The sequence below is a fragment of the Sciurus carolinensis genome, chromosome 9, assembly GCF_902686445.1.
Source record: "Sciurus carolinensis chromosome 9, mSciCar1.2, whole genome shotgun sequence".
NCBI lineage: Eukaryota > Metazoa > Chordata > Mammalia > Rodentia > Sciuridae > Sciurus > Sciurus carolinensis.
The window spans coordinates 71,808,894-71,824,214 of NC_062221.1; the positions used below are offsets into that span (position 1 = coordinate 71,808,894).

The following is a 15,321-nucleotide window of genomic DNA, read 5'->3' on the forward strand; positions in this document are numbered from 1 at the left end:
GCTTTGAGTATTCTTACATTATTTTCAGTGATAGGCATTTTGAATTATGATATGTCTTGGAGAGGTTTTTTCTAATCTTTTCTGCTTTAGGATCCTATGTACCTCCTGTATGTATCATTTTAGATATGGGGAAACTTATTATACCTCATTGAATATGTTCTTAATGCCTTTAGTCTATATCTCCACATTTTTTTCTGTAATACTGATTCTCTGGTTTGTTCTCTTGATGCTGTCCCAGAGATTCTATATATTCTGATTGTGGTCTTTTATTTTTCTTTTTTTTTGCCTTTATTACACCGTGAGTATCCAAGTTCATATGCTCTCTCTTCAAGGCCTAAAATGTCTCTTTAAGTCCTGAAGTTCTTTATTGACAAGTCAAGGAAATCATATGATCATATGAATGTATGGATTGATAAAGAAAAATCATATGACAAAATTCAACACCTTTTGATAAACACTCAGAGAAATAGAATTAGAGGGTGTATAGATTAAATTATTTCCCCCAACAGATATGTTTAGCTTCTGACTCTGCAACTAGGAATAAGGCCTATTTCCTACTCTCCCAGATGTGGCATTATGATGATGTACTTGTCAAAACTGGGGTGAGAAGGGATGGGGAGAGTCCATGGTTCTGTGTGGTTTGCATTATTATAGGGAGAGCAGGGCAAGCTTTGATTCAGTGTGACTTTTGTCATTATGTGATTACCTTCTCTCCTATTTAGTATGTTTATAGTGAAACATTGAAATTCCCCTACCTATCATTTGGGTATGTTCTATAGATATTTCTTTGTGGTTCCCACTGGGAATTGCATTTAACATGAGAAGAGTATACCGCTCTGATGTGATTCTCCACTAGGATTGTACAGAATGCAGCTGCCTTACCTCTCCAACCCCACCCCTTCAGTTAATGATGTCACAGATTGGGTTTTCTGCTATGTGGTTCTCCTCTATCTTGTAGAAAACAAAGGTAGCACTTACTTTTAATATTTTTATGAATTTTCTTTACCAGAGGTCTTTATGTCCATATCAAGATCTGAGTTCCTGTCTAATGTTCATTCAATCTGAAGGATTCCACTGATACAGGGCACATCTAGGGGAAAGCACATCTAGTGTTTATCAGGTGCTGTGGTTTAGAAAGTGTGTGTCTCTCCAAAATTCCTGTTGACATTGCAGCTTCAGTGTAACAGTATTGAGAGGTGGGTGTTGAGCAGGTGGTTAGGCCATGAGGCTCCAATCCTGTGGATGGAACGCTCCAGGACCTGGAGCCAGCTCAACTTTCATCCCAGCACACATGCAAAAGTACCTTTGTCAAGCTAGGCTCAATGGCATATGGCTGTGTTTTAATTAGCTTTTTCATTGCTGTGGCCAAGACATGGGACAAGAAGAACTTAAGGGGAAGAAAATTTTATCTGGAGAACACAGTTTCTAAGGTCTCAGTTCATAGTTGGCTGACACTATTGCTCTGAGATCAAGGTGAGGCGGCCATTCATAGGCGGCCTTCAAGGTGAAGGGCCCATTGTTGGAAAGCTGCTCACCTCAGGGCAACAAGGGAGAGACATAGAAAAGCAGAGAAAGAGTCAGAGGGACAAAGTACCCTTCAAAGGGATGACTCTAGTAACCCACCTCCTCCAGGAATGCCCCACTTGCCTATAGTTACCAGACAATCATCACATTCAACCTAAGATGAACTGAGTAAGTTAAAGTTCTCCCGATCCAATCATTTTATTTCTGAATAGTCTTGTATTAACACAAGGGCTTTTGGGGAGGACACCAGGTATTCAAACCATAACAGGATTTAATCCTCTCTACTCTGGAAACTGAGGCTAGAGGATCAATGTTTAAGCTCAGCCTGAGTAACTTAGTGAGACCCTGTCTCAAAATAAAAAGGACTGGGGATGGTACCTCAGTGGTAGAGTAATAGGCTTACATGCCTGAGAACCTATGTTCAGTTATAAGTGGGTCAAAAGGAAAAAAAAAAAAAGAAAGAAAGAAAAAGAAAAAAAATAAAAGAAAGAATTTAAGGGAATGAGTTCAACTCTTTTGCACCTTTTGTCATGGAGAATACAGCAACAAGGTGCTTTGACCTTGGACTTTCCAGTCTCCAGGATTGTGGCAAGTTGATTTCTGTTGTTAAGAAATTAGCCAGCTCTTCCAGTCTTAACCACTCTGGGAGCAGTGAGTGACTTTCAGTGCAGACATGGCCAAATCCAAGAACCATGCCATGCACAACCAATCCCGAAAATGGCACAGAAATGGCATCAAGGAACCCCGATTACAAAGATGAATCTCTTAAGGGGATGGACCCCAAGTTCCTGAGAAATATGCATTTTGCCAAGAAGCACAAGAAGGGCCCGAAAAAGATGCAGGCAAACAATGCCAAGGCCATGAGTGCACATGCTGAGGCTGCCAAGGCCCTGGTAAAGCCTAAGGAGATTAAGTCCAAGATACCAAAGGGTGCCAGCTGCAAGCTTGATTGCCTTGCCTTCCTTGCCCATCTCAAGCACGGGAAGTGTGTTCCAGCCCACATGGCCAGGGAGCACAGGCTCTCCTGGCCAAAGGCCAAAGCCCAAGCCAAGACCCAGGCTGCAACTCCAGCTCCAGTATCAGCATCGGCCCTGCTCCTGCTCCCAAGGGTGCCCAGGTCCCTGCAAAGGTTCCATAGTGAAAACCTCTGTGAATGTGAGGACAGAAGGACTGGTGTGACCCCGGAGCCCCTCTGTTTGTGGGGACTGGTATTCTCCTATGCTGTTTGTATAAATAAATCCAGAGGGGATGGGGGAAATAAGAAAGAAAAAAATTAGCTAGTCTAAGGTATTTTCTGGCAGTTACATGAAGAAACTGAGGCATCTGGAAACATCTCTAATTCTTCCCTTATATGAGAAGGACACTTTTTTCAGTTTTCTGAATTTTTGACTTATATATTTTGTCATTTATCATTTTGAATATATTAATGTACAGTTCTTTGCATTCCAGATTTTTTAGTGAGAAAACTTACAAGGCCCTTATGTGAACTGATGAACCCTCCTTTCCTCTCAACTGAGTAGGAGTTAATACAAAGCTCAAGGTGTCGTGACCATCCCTTTGACACTAGTCATCCTATTTGGAAGAAATAGGAACTGAATAGTTTTGAGTGTAGGTATGAAAACCAAAAGTTATTGAAGATTTTCAGGGTCAAAATGAAAAGACCACTGAAGTATCCTACAAGTTTTGATCTCTAAACATGTAAATATCAGTCTCTATAACCCACTGAAACAGAAAGCCTCCAGGGTTCTTTCTTATTCTTACTATGAAAGTCAAAAAGATCCTGCAGGCCTCAAAGTGAAATGAACACTGGGGCTTATGCCTAGGTGTGACTGTCATTTCTTGCTCTAACCTCAAAAAGAGCCACTGTGATGGGGCTTAAATACATGCTATAAGAGAGGGTGGCTGTGGCTGGGTTTTTGTCCATAAGTACAGGAAGCTTCTGGTGGTTACCTGTCAGACTCCCAGATAGTGTGTTTGGTGGTTGGTGATTGTGGTAGTTTGCTCTTGGTTTTTTGTTTGTTTTGTCTTTTGCTTTTTGGTTGTAGATTTTGGTCTTTTGTTTGGGTTTGTTATTTTATTTTTTAGCAGGCATCCTTAGCTGGTGTTCTGGCTTAGGATGCACAGCCAGAGTAGACAGAATAGTGTAGTTCTGCAGGGGCCTACCTCCTGCTATGAGATAGCCCTGATGGACCATTATAAGGTCCTGAGGACATTGGGCAGGGGGGCTTCTGCCAGGTGGTACTATCCCATCATCTCCTCACCAGGGCAGAGGGGGCAGTGAAAGTTGTGCCAAAGACGGAGGGGAACGTGCCTGTCCTATCTGAACGAGATAGGTTGATGGCCCTGGAACACCAAAACATTATCCAGTTCTTCCAGGTCATCAAGACCATCCAGAATATCTACATGGTCATGGAGCATGCAGATGGTTGTTGTATTCTAGCAGCTGATGGCCTGAAGGAGAAGAAGGCCCACAGAGTGTTCTGGCAGATTGTGCATGCCTGCGGCACTGCCATGACAAGGACATTGTGTGCCTTGACCTGAAGCCCGAGCATGTAGTGGTGGATGCCAGGGGCATCAACGTCAAACTCATTGACTTTGGCCTGAGTGCCAGGTTCACTCCTGAAGCTGAGCAGGTGTGGGGTACTCTCCTGTACCATGCCCCTGAAATCATCCAGTTGCAAGAATATGATGGTCCCCTGATGGAGGTCTGGAGCCTAGGTGTCACTCTCTATTTTATGCTCACAGGGAGACACCCATTTAAGGCAAGCACTGCCATGCAATGCAGAAGCTGATCAGACAGGCAAGCTCTGACATTCCCTCGCACCTCCCTGAGGATGCACAGATCCTTATCCAGCAAATGTTGACGATAGACCCCATGCAGAGGCCGACCCTAGAGCAGGTAATGGGGCACCCGTGACTGAGCCAGGGGGAGGACTCTTCACCCAGTCATTCCAGCAAGCCATTCCCCAAGCACCTTGACCCCGCCATCATGACCTTCATGTTTGACATGGCTTATGACCCCTACAATGCCTGGGTGTCCCTGAAAATTAGGAAATTTGATGAGACTGGCCACTTACCTCATCCTCTGGCACCAGAGAACCCAGGGTGCCAGCTGCGTGCTCCATGTGAAGCCTGTGCAAAGTCGGGTGGTTGGGTCTTGCCCAGGTCCCAGGGATCCTTCCATTATCCACACCAACATGTGTGCCAGTAAGCCTGTCCTTCCCTTGGCCTATGAGCAGCAGCAGCCTCAGGAGGTCAAGCAATTGGTGCAAAAGGGTGATACAAGTGTCAGTGTTCCTGCCATTCCTCTCTGCTGTTTCCATGTGGACACACCCCTGCCCAGCCTGGTCTCCCAGCCTGACCCTGTGCCCACAGGCCTGATGATCCTCAGTAGGTGGGTTGCAGAAGGCCACAGCTCATCCTCCCAGAGTACCTCCTCAGGAAAGTCCCTTGACAGCAGCAGGGGCTGGAAGTGGGTCACTAGGAGGATCGCCACCTGCATTCAACAACTGTGCTGCTGCCTGCTGGACTTCCGTGGGCCCTCCTTCAGAAGGAGAGTGGCTGCTCTAATGGAAGGAGGTCACAGATACCCTCAGTTCCTAAATAGTGTCTCCAGTGAATGTGCACACATGAGACAGGTAGACCAATGGACAGCCAGAAGACTCCAAGCTCTGAGCATCCCAACGTCATAGAGCAGGCATCAATCAGGAGTGGACTCAAACAGCTTCCGCAATGAGGTGTGCCAACTAGCTTGGGCTTCACCATGTGGATTCCAGCCAAGAGTGAGTCTGGATCTACCAGGACTCTCCTCTGTCCTGACCTGCCACAGACATCAGAGACTCTTTTCCCTGGGACACTTCCCCCTGCCCTACTCTCTTCTCCTCTCTGCCCTTCATCTCGTGCTTCTGGGAGAGCACAGATAGTTCTTAATAAATTTCTGTTGTTCAAAAATTGCATAAAAAATTGATACTCCCAAGATAGAAAAGATAGAATAGAAAACAAACAAGCAAACAAACAAAAAGAAAACAAAGAAGAAGACAGGCAAAGGCAAGAACCCAGCAGCCATCTCGTCCAAGACCTGGACTATTGTGCCCCCTTCTCCAGTTCAGTGTAGATACTTGAGCGCCTTAAACCAGTATAGATGGGGACTCATTGCCGGGGACTTGCTTCCTTTGACCTAGTGTTGATGGAGATTCTCCCTTTGAGTTTCTATAGACTTGGGTCTGGGTGAGCTCATTGCTTTGGCCAGAAAGAATCCCTTTTCCAGTCTTCAGGCCCCTCCCTGAGGATTGTGGAGAGGGTGGCAGCTGTTGGCAAGGACACATCTAGAAAGGTCTTGGAAACATCAAAGTGTTGTATGATTTTATTTCCGTAACTTTACGTGTAGGGAAGTGAGAGGTGGGCCAAAGGTCAAGGTTGGGTCTGCCTGCAGCTGTGGTTGTGTGCTTCACCGCATGCGGTACAGCCTGTCTACTCCATATCTACTTTTGGTTGCTGCTGATGTCAAGCAGAGAGAGCACATGGGATTTTGGAGTGCAGATGTCAAATGCCTTATGGATGCAAAGTACACCCATGTGAAATTGCTTTTACTTTTGGATTCTATTCAGACTGAATTTTGCCAAGCAAAGTACATGCATATTAGAGAGTAAGAAACCCTCAGGTCATCAGTCAGAATGGGAAGCTTTTGGCATCTTCCAACTCTGGCATGTCCATAGGGCTGGGACTCCCAGAGCTGATCTGACATATTCTTTCCCTTAGTGTTTAGACATATATAACTTTAAAAAAATTATGTGACATTTGTCATATTGATTGTTCCACATTTTCATGAAGGTCCCAGTTGAGGAAAAGTGTAGAAGTTTTTTTAAAAAGAAAAAAAATCTTTGAATATTTTCTAAACAAAAAGTTGGGGGTGGTAAATTCCTCTATAGTAAAGTCACTTCCCAGATTGACGCAGGGGCCCTCTGTTTGCAGCCAGGAAATGGAAGATTTTTTTATCCAACCTGGTCCTAGGGACAAGACTGTCTACTTGCTGCCTGAAAGCTAGCAATGTGCAGGAGATTCTGGGAAGTGGAGAGGTGTAATGAGGGTCATGGAAGAGTGTACCCAAGGAGGAAGCTCAGAGGTAGCTGGTCAACTTTAGGCTTGTAGGGTGGCAGTCACAGCAGATGTTCAGAAATCCTGGAGGAAGGAAGGCCAAATAGCAGAGGAATTCCTTTTGTGCATTTTGTGTGGCTTTCTCTGTGGAAGGGAATGACAGGGATTCCTGGGCTCTCTTTCTCTACCAGTAAGATAGAGTGTTGACCCTATTTTTTGTGTGTGTGTGCAGGTTGAAATATAGAGATCTATTTCATTCTTCTATATGTGGCTATCCAGTTCTCCCAGAATCATTTTTAAAAATGCTTTCTTTTTTCCAACAAATATTTTTGGCACCATTGCCAAGTATTAGATGACTGTAAGTGTGTGGGTTTTCTCTGTGTCTTCTATTTTGTTCCATTGGTCTTCTGCCTGTTTTAATGCCAGTACCATGCTGTTTTTGTTATTATCCCTCTCTTATAATTTGAGATCAGATACTGTGATTCCTGCTGCATTGCTCTTCTTGCACAGTATTGCCTTGGCTGCTCTGGGTGTCTTACTCTTCCAAATGAATTTAAGAACTGTTTTTTCTAGTTCTGTGAAGAATGTTATTAGTATTTTAATGGGGATTGCATTCACTCTGTATATTGCTTTAGTGGTATGATTGTTTGAGATCAATTAAAATTTAACTTTTATGGGGGTCTTAAGCCCCCTTGCCCTTCTTGACCAGCGACAAGGGAAGGGGACACTCCCCAACAAGGTCAGATCAGGATAGGTAGGGCCGACTGATCGCCCGCTCCCAGCCATCCAGGCGGAGGACAATCAGACGCATCAGGGAGACCCGTCACAGCAGGAACTCGTTTATTGAGGAAATCCCACAGCTTTTATGTAGGGTGGGGTCTAGGCGGGAACCAATCAGCTTAAAGGTCAGCAAGGCAGGAGGGTTCACACAGGCAAGAGTCCCATTGAACTATATGGCAAGCACAAGCTGATCACGTTCGCGGAACTGTCGTTAACCAATCCCTGACAGTGGTCCGGTTTATTTATCGTCATGAACCTTTGAAACCGCCTTTGAGCCTTGATCTTGCTCACTCGCCAGGGAGTAAGGAGTCAGCCTGAGTTAGTTAACATGTTATTAGTCCCAACAAACTTATGGAGAACTAATATCTCTATAATGTTGAGTCAACGTATCCAAAGATTGGTTATATCTTTGCATTTGATTTAGTCTTTATGTTTTTCAGGATTTTTTTTTAAGTTTCCCTTGTAGATTTTGTGCATTTCTTGTTAAATTTATTCCTATTTAATATTTATTGATATTTTAGTTGGTGTTTCTCCTATATCATATACATGATTATCAGTTGAGATATGAAGGTTATTGATTTTTGTGAATTTCTTGTCCTGCTACTTTCTGAATTCCTTTACTGTTTGGGTTACTTTTTATCACTGATTCTGTTTTTTTTTTTTTTTCAGATATATTAACATTTCTTCTGTAAAGAGAGATCTTTTGCTTCTTTCTTACCAATTCTTCTGCTTTTGATTTTTCATGGCTAATTGAATTATTTTTTGGCTAACTGAATTATTTTTGATTTTTAATTTGAATTAGTTTATCCTTTGATTAACTAGTCTTCTAGTGTAGTTCCTCCCTTTGCTCCTTTTCAGTTTTGTTTTTCATTTCCTCTTCATGAAATATTTTATCAAAAATGTTTTGTAGTGCAGGCATTCTAGTTGTGAGTTTTAAAAATTTTTGTTTATCATGGAAGGTTTTTATTTTCTTAATTTTGCAGCATATTGTAGTCTTGCTTGACATCCATTTTCTCTCAGGGCCTATATTATTCCAAGTCCTCCTAGCTTTGATGGTCTGGGTTGTGAAATCAGCTGAGATTAGAATTGGTTTCCCTCTAACTATGACTTGTCGTTTTTCTTTGGAAGTGTTTAGAATTCTATCTTTATTCTGTATCTTTGTTGTTTTCATAATAATGTGCCTTGGTGTAGGTCTGTTGTAATTTTATATATTAGAGGTTCTGTATGCTTTCTGTATTTGATTTTCCATTTCATTCTTAAGGTTTAGGAAATTTTCTGGTATTATTTCACTGAAAAGATTATGTATTCCTTTTGTTTGTATCTCTGAACCTTCTATCCCAATAAATCCTAAGTTTGGTCTTTTCATGTTTTCCCATATTTCTTGGAAGTTCAATTCATGTTCTTCTAACATCTTTTCTCCATGGTCAACTTTATTTTCAAGATTATATGTTTTGTATTCATTGCTTGAAACTGTATCTTCTAAGTGGTCTGGTCTGTTGGTAATACTTTCCAGTGAATTTTCGATTTTGTTTATACATTCCTTCATTTTAAAGATATCTGCTTATGTTTTCTTTTCTCACCCAGAATCTCTGTTTCTTTATTGAAGTGATCTTTTGATTCTTGTATTTTCTACCGTATATCATTTCCCTCTCAGGTCAGTTTAACTAGGAACATTCTCTGCCATTTCTTCCACTGTGGTGTCATGGATTCTGTTTTGTGAAATATTTTTGTTTGTTTGGGTGACTTGTTCCCTGGGTTTTTCATGTTGTTTGCGTATCTGTTGATCTAACAGTTGGTTTTGAGGCAGTAGAGTTTCTACCTTGTGGACTTACAGCATCCCTGAAGGTTTCCAGTATCTCACAGTTTATGGGGAGTCAGATAACCACAACAACTGATGTAAACAATTTGCAGCATTAGACCAAATAGCTCTTGCTGTGAAATCTATAATGTTTATTGTCACAATAACCAGAAATGATATGATCAGTTATTGCCCAATGTAATAAAAGTAAGTTTACAAAAGCGTTTACAAATTCAAGTGGTGACCAGGGATAGAACAACAATGATGTAGGATGTGATGATTATGAGAGAGGAGGAGAGAATATAGAAGTAAAAAAATTAAAGAGTGAAAGAGAGATCAATAGAGATTGGCTGTTAGCAGAGGAAAAGAGAGAAAAAGGGTTGAGGGAAACTGATAAGTGAGAGGAAAAATGTATAAAATAAAAATATTTTTTATTGTATACAAATGGGATACATGTTGTTTCTCTATTTGTACATGGAGTCAAGGCATACCATTTGTGTAATCATAAATTTACATAGGGCAATGATGTTTGATTCATTATTTTTCCCTACCCCCCCACCCCTCCCACCCCTCTTTTCCCTCTATACAGTCCTTCTTTCCTCCATTCTTACCACCTTCTTTATCCCTAACCCTAACCCTAACGCTAGCCCCTCCCACCCCCCATTATATTTCCTCATCCGCTTATCAGCGAGATCATTCGTCCTTTAGTTTTTTGGGATTGGCTTATCTCACTTAACATGATAGTCTCCAATTTCATCCATTTGCCTGCAAATGCCATAATTTTATTATTCTTTATAGCTGAGTAATATTCCATTGTATATATATACCACAGTTTCTTTATCCATTCATCAATTGAAGGACATCTAGGTTGGTTCCACAATCTGACTATGGTGAATTGAGCAGCAATGAACATTGATGTGGCTGTATCTCTGTAGTATGCTGATTTTAAGTCCTTTGGGTATAGGCCAAGGAGTGGGATAGCTGGATCAAATGGTGGTTCCATTCCAAGCTTTCTGAGGAATATCCATACTGCTTTCCAGAGTGGCTGCACTAATTTGCAACCCCACCAGCAATGTACGAGTGTATCTTTCTCCCCACATCCTCGCCAACACCTATTGTTGCTTGTGTTCTTGATAATCGCCATTCTAATTGGGGTGAGATGAAATCTTAGGGTAGTTTTGATTTGCATTTCTCTTATTACTAGAGATGTTGAACATTTTTTCATATATCTGTTGATTGCTTGTACATCTTCTGTGAAGTGTCTGTTCATTTCCTTAGCCCATTTGTTGATTGGATTATTTGTATTCTTGGTGTAGAGTTCTTTGAGTTCTTTATAGATTCTGGAAATTCGCGCTCTATCTGAAGTATGAGTGGCAAAGATATTCTCCCACTCTGTAGGCTCTCTCTTCACATTACTGAGAGTTTCCTTTGCTGAGAGAAAGCTATTTAGTTTGAATCTATTCCAGTTGTTGATTCTTGCTTTTATTTCTTGTGCTATGGGAGTCCTGTTAAGGAAGTCTGATCCTAAGCCAACAAGTTGAAATTTGGACCTACTTTTTATTCTATAAGATGCAGGTTCTCTGGTCTGATTACAAGGTCCTTGATCCATTGTGAGTTGATTTTTGTGCAGGGTCAGAGATAGGGGTTTACTTTCACTCTGTTGCATATGGATTTCCAGTTTTCCCAGCACCATTTGTTGAAGAGGCTATCTTTTCTCCATTGCATATTTTTGGCCCCTTTGTCCAGTATGAGAAAATTGTATTTATTTGGGTTTGTGTCCATGTCCTCTATTCTGTACCATTAATCTACCTGTCTATTTTGGTACCAATACCATGCCGTTTTGTTACTATTGCTTTGTAGTAGAGTTGAAGATCTGGTATTGCGATACCCCCTGCTTTGCTCTTTCTACTGAGGATTGCTTTAGATATTCTGGGTTTTTAATTCTTCCAGATGAATTTCATAATTGCTTGCTCTACTTCTGCAAGGTACATCATTGGGATTTTAATTGGAATTGCATTGAATCTATATAGCACTTTTGGTAGTATGGCCATTTTGGCAATATTAATTCTGCCTATTCAAGAACATGGGAGATCTTTCCATCTTCTAAGGTTTTCTTTAATTTCTTTCTTTAGTGTTCTATAGTTCTCATTGCAGAGGTCTTTCACCTCTTTTGTGAGATTGATTCCCAAGTATTTTATTTTTTTATTTGATGCTATCGTGAATGGGGTATTTTTCTAATTTCTCGTTCTGAAGATTCATCACTTATGTATAAAAATGCATTGGATTTGTGAGCATTGATCTTGTAACCTGCTACTTTACTGAATTCACTTATGAGTTCTAAAAGTTTCCTGGTGGAATTTCCAGGTTCCTCTAAATATATAATCATGTCATCAGCGAACAGGGATAGTTTGAGTTCTTCTTTTCCAATTCGTATCCCTTTAATTTCTTTGGTCTGTCTAATTGCTCCGGCTAGAATCTCAAGGATGATATTGAATAGAAGTGGTGAAAGAGGGCATCCCTGCCTTGTTCCAGTTTTTAGGGGGAATGCTTTCAGTTTTTCACCATTTAGAATGATATTGGCCATGGGCTTAGTGTAGATGGCCTTTATAATGTTAAGGAATGTTCCCACTACCCCAATTTTTTCTAGTGTTTTGAGCATGAAGGGATGCTGTATTTTATGGAATGCTTTTTCTGCATCTATTGAAATAATCATGTGATTCTTAACTTTAAGTCTGTTGATATGGTGAATGACATTTATTGATTTCCTGATGTTGAACCAACCTTGCATCCCTGGGATAAAACCCACTTGATCGTGGTGCACTATCTTTTTAATATATTTTTGTATGCGATTTGCTAAAATTTTGTTGAGAATTTTTGCGTCGATGTTCATTAAGGATATTGGTCTGAAATTTTCTTTCCTCGATGTGTCTCTGTCTGGTTTAGGAATCAGGGTGATATTGGCTTCATAGAACGAGTTTGGGAGGGTTCCCTCCTCTTCTATTTCATGGAATACTTTGAGGAGTATTGGAATGAGCTCTTCTTTAAAGGTTTTGTAGAACTCAGCTGAGAACCCATCAGGTCCTGGACTTTTCTTTGTTGGTAGGCTTTTGATGACCTCTTCTATTTCATTGCTTGAAATTGATTTATTTAAGTTGTGTATGTCCTCCTCGTTCAATTTAGGTAATTCATATGTCTCTAGAAATTTGTTGATGTCTTCGAGGTTTTCTGTTTTGTTGGAGTATAGATTTTCAAAATAGCTTCTAATTATGTTTTGTACTTCACTCGTGTCTGTTGTGATATTTCCTGTTTATTCCGAATTTTAGTAATTTGAGTTTTCTCCCTCTTTCTCTTTGTTAGTGTGGCTAAGGGTTTATCAATTTTGTTTATTTTTTCAAAGAACCAACTATTTATTTTGTTAATTTTTCCGATTGTTTCTTTTGTTTCAATTTCCTTGATTTCGGCTCTGATTTTAACTTTTTCCTGTCTTCTACTACTTTTGGTGTTGGTCTGTTCTTCTTTTTTCTAGGGCTTTGAACTGTAGTGTTAAGTCATTTATTTGTTGATTTCTACTTCTTTTGTTGAATATACCCCATGAAATAAATCTTCCTCTGAGTACTGCTTTCATAGTGTCCCAGAGATTTTGATATGATGTGTCTTTGTTCTCATTTACTTCTAAGAATTTTTTTATTTCCCTCCTGATGTCTTCTGTTATCCATTCATCATATAATAGTGTATTATTTAGTCTCCAGGTATTGGAGAAGTTTCTGTTTTTTATTCTGTCATTTATTTCTAATTTCAATCCATTATGATCTGATAGAGTACAAGGTAGTATCTCTATCTTCTTGTATTTGCTAACAGTAGCTTTGTGGCATAAAATATGGCCTATTTTAGAGAAGGATCCATGTGCTGCTGAGAAGAAAGTGTATTCATTCTTTGTTGGATGGTATATTCTATATATGTCTGTTAAGTCTAAATTGTTGATTGTACTCTTGAGATCTATGGTTTCTTTATTCAATTTTTGTTTGGAAGATCTATCCAGTGGTGAGAGAGGTGTGTTAAAATCGCCTAGTATTATTGTGTTGTGGTCTATTTGATTTCTGGAATTGAGAAGGATTTGTTTGACGTACGTGAATGAGCCACTGTTCGGGGCATAGATATTTATGATTGTTATGTCTTGCTGATTTATGCTTCCCTTAAGTAGCATGCAATGTCCTTCTTTATCCCTTCTGACTAGTTTTGGCTTGAAGTCCACATTATCTGAAATGAGGATGGATACTCCAGCTTTTTTGCTGTGTCCATGTGCATGGTATGTTTTTTCCCGTCCTTTCACCTTTAGTCTATGGGTACCTCTTTCTATGAGATGAGTCTCTTGCAGGCAGCATATTGTTGGATTTTTCTTTTTAATCCAATCTGCCAGTCAATGTCTTTTGATTGATGAGTTCAGGCCATTAGCATTCAGGGTTATTATTTTGATATGATTTGTATTCCTAGTCATTTGACTCATTTTTGTTTTTTGACATGATTTGGTTTCTCCTTTATTTGGCTATTCCTTTAGGCTAGTTCCTCCCGTTGCTGATTTGCATCGTTGTTTTTCATCTCTTCCTCATGGAATATTTTGCTGGGAATGTTATGTAATGCCGGCTTTCTTTTTATAAAGTCCTTTAGCTTTTGTTTATCATAGAAGGATCTTATTTCGTCGTCAAATCTGAAAGTAAATTTGCTGGGTATAAGATTCTTGGTTGGCATCCATTTTCTTTCAGGGCTTGGTAAATGTTGTTCCAGGCCCTTCTAGCTTTTAGGGTCTGGACTGAAAAATCTGCTGATATTCTTATTGGTTTCCCTCTGAATGTAATTTGATTCTTTTCTCTTGCGTCCTTTAAAATTCTGTCTTTATTTTGTATGTTAGATATTTTCATAATAATGTGCCTTGGTGTGTGTTTGTTGTAATTTTATATGTTTGGAGTTCTATAAGCCTCTTGTACTTGGTTTTCCATTTCGTTCTTCAGATTTGGGAAATTTTCTGATATTATTTCATTGAATAGATTGTTCATTCCTTTGGTTTGTTTCTCTAAGCCTTCCTCAATCCCAATAATTCTTAAATTTGGCCTTTTATTGATATCCCATAATTCTTGTAGATTCTGTTCATGATTTCTTACCATCTTCTCTGTTTGGCCAACTTTGTTTTCAAGATTAAATATTTTGTGTTCAATGTCTGAGATTCTGTCTTCCAGGTGTTCTATCCTATTGGTTATGCTTTCTATGGAGTTTTTAACTTGGTTTATTGTTTCCTTCATTTCAAGGATTTCTGTTTGTTTTTTTTTTTTTTCAGTATCTCTAACTCTTTATTGAAATGATTTCTTGCTTCCCGTATTTGATCTTTTAACTGTTGATTGGTGCAATCATTTAATGCCTGCATTTGCTCTTTCATCTCCTTCTTCAATGCCTGCATTTGCTCTTTCATCTCCTCATTTGCTTCCCTGATTGTTTTAATTATGTACATTCTGAACTCCCTTTCTGACATTTCTTCTGCTGTGCTCTCATTGGGTTTTATTGATATAGTATCTAGGTTTGTTTGTGACACTTTCTTCCCTTGTTTTCTCATATTGGTGAGTTGTCAGTGGGACCCTGAGATATTGCAGATTTCCTCTACTGGCTTATAGTGTCCCGGTAGATTTCCAATGTATCACCTCCCAGCCTTCAGGAGCCTGAAGTCTTGGAGGAATTTGATAATGCATTGCTTCCGAAGAAAGCTGCCCCTAGTCCACTACTGGTTCCAGGGCTTGGAGCTGGCTCTGTGCGGAAAGGCTTTCACTGGGGGGCCTGCACTGTGCAGCTGCCCGTGTGGGATTAGCCCACCGCCGGAGTGTGCATGGCTAGCTGTGGAAAACTCTAGCTGCCCTGCCCTGCTCTGATAAGCTGCCCCTATCCGTGCCTGCCACCCAGGCCGAGCTTAACCCGGTGGGGGAGACTCACCCCGTGGCTCTGTTTTAGTCCGAGTCTCTCAATGCCTCCCCTTCTTGAGTCCTGGGTTCTGGAGCAACTGGAGATGCAGTCACCCTCTAGTCTGCCATCTTGGATCACCCTGTGGAAATAGCCTGCGGCCGGAGGGGGCAGGGCCGCCTGGA

General features: G+C 40.5%; 1 protein-coding gene and 1 pseudogene across 1 annotated transcript in view; both read left to right on the top strand.

The window, feature by feature from the left end:
• The window catches only part of Polq (DNA polymerase theta), a 162,029-nt gene that overhangs the window by 92,428 nt on the left and 54,280 nt on the right, over positions 1–15,321 (top strand).
• LOC124992405 (60S ribosomal protein L29-like) lies at positions 2,198–2,662 on the top strand (annotated as a pseudogene).